This window comes from Numida meleagris, unplaced genomic scaffold, assembly GCF_002078875.1.
Source record: "Numida meleagris isolate 19003 breed g44 Domestic line unplaced genomic scaffold, NumMel1.0 unplaced_Scaffold515, whole genome shotgun sequence".
NCBI lineage: Eukaryota > Metazoa > Chordata > Aves > Galliformes > Numididae > Numida > Numida meleagris.
Window position 1 is genome coordinate 28488 of NW_018364731.1, and position 1848 is coordinate 30335.

The 1848-nt window shown below is 44.4% G+C and overlaps 1 protein-coding gene across 1 annotated transcript in view; it reads left to right on the plus strand.

Annotated features, from left to right (window-relative positions):
- Positions 1-307: 307 nt before the first annotated feature.
- Positions 308-1848, plus strand: part of SKA1 (spindle and kinetochore associated complex subunit 1) — a 6962-nt gene continuing 5421 nt past the window's right edge. Inside the window, exons 1-2 of the mRNA XM_021383743.1 lie at positions 308-698; positions 772-974. The gene's annotated coding sequence lies outside the window, so the exon portion shown is untranslated. The remainder of the gene's footprint in view (positions 699-771; positions 975-1848) is intronic.

The window sequence follows — 1848 nt, forward strand, 5'->3', positions numbered from 1 at the left end:
TCCCCATTATTAGCCCCTAATTTCCCCGTTATTAGCCCTCTATTCCCCTTATTTCCTCGTTATTAGCCCTCTCTTCCCCTAATTTCCTCATTATTAGCCCTTTATTCCCCCTATCTCTCCATTATTAGCCCCTAATTTCCCCGTTATTAGCCCTCTATTCCCCTTAGTTCCCCATTATTAGCCCTCTCTTCCCCTAATTTCCTCATTATTAGCCCTTTATTCCCCCCATCTCCCCATTATTAGCCCCTAATTTCCCCGTTATTAGCCCTCTATTCCCCTTAGTTCCCCATTATTAGCCCTCTCTTCCCCTAATTTCCTCATTATTAACCCTTTATTCCCCCCATCTCCCCATTATTAGCCCCTAATTTCCCCGTTATTAGCCCTCTATTCCCCTTATTTCCTCGTTATTAGCCCTCAATTTCGCTAATACCCCCATTCCCAGCCCTCTGTCCCCTTCTATTCCCCTTACACCCCCTATTAGCCCTCTATTCGCCTAATACCTGCCTATTAATTAATAATTACTAAGTAATTATTAAGTAATTATTAATTAATAAGTCATTAATATCAATTAATTGCCTCATTAAGGGCGCGAGGCCTCGCTGGGCGAGGCGGGCCGGGAGCTGGCGGCGGCTCAGGAGCTGCTGGGGCGCCTGGAAGCCGAAGTTAACGAGCGGCGGCAATTAGCGGCGGCGCTGCGGGTAATTATTAGCTATTAATTAGCCTCCCCCGGGCTCGCGGCCGCCGGCTAATTAACGACGGCGTTAATTACAGGAGGCGCGGAGAGCGGCCGAGCTGGGGCAGGCGGAAGCGGAGCGGCTCCGTGACGAGATCCCGGCGGGGTTGAAGGAATTAATTAGCGCGGCGGCGCTAACGAAGCAGGCGGCGCTAACGAAGGCGGCCGCCTTAACGAAGCCGGCGCCGTTCATTAAGCAGGCGGCCTTAATTAGCGCCGAGGAGTTCGAGGCCGTGCCGGCGTAAGGAGTTCCATTCCCGACGGGGTTGGGTCATTAGCTCATTAATTAGCTCGTTAATGGCTAATTAATAGCTTTATTAATGTTATTAATGGGGATTAATAGGGGTTTATTAATTATTAATTGCTATTCCGTGCTGGATGACGGGCTGTATTAATTAGCGGCTCCGATTTGGGGCTGGGTTTGAGCGCTGGGTTTCTGTCTATTAGCTAATTAACGGCTAATTAGGAACCTTAATATTAATATAATTAATAACGGGTGTTAGAAAAGTACTGATAATTATTAATCGTTATTAGGACAAATACGTTGTATTAATTACCGGTTCCTATTTGGGGCTGGGTTTGATCCCTGGGCTTCCGTCTATTAACTAACTAATTCCTAATTAATAGCTTAATTAATTGTATTAATGGGAGCCCCGTTATTAGGCCTCTATTTGCCACCTAACCCCAGTATTAGCCCTTAATTTCCCTAATATCCCCATTATTAGCCCTTTATTTCCCTAATTTCCCAATTATTAGCCCTTAATTTCCCTAATGCCCCCATTATTAGCCCTTAATTTTCCTAATATCCCCATTATTAGCGCTTAATTTCCCTAATACCCCCATTATTAGTGCTTAATTTCCCTAATACCCCCATTATTAGCCCTCAATTCCCTAATTTCCCCATTATTAGCCCCCTATTCCCCTTATTTCCTCATTATTGGGCCTCTATTTTCTTTATTTTTCCAATTATTAGCCCTCAATTCCCCTAATACCCCATTATTAGATCTCTATTCCCTTTATTTCCTCATTATTAGCCCTCTATTCCTCTTATTTCCTCATTATTAGCCCTCTATTTTCCCTATTTTTCCTATTATTAGCCCTCAATTCCCCTAATA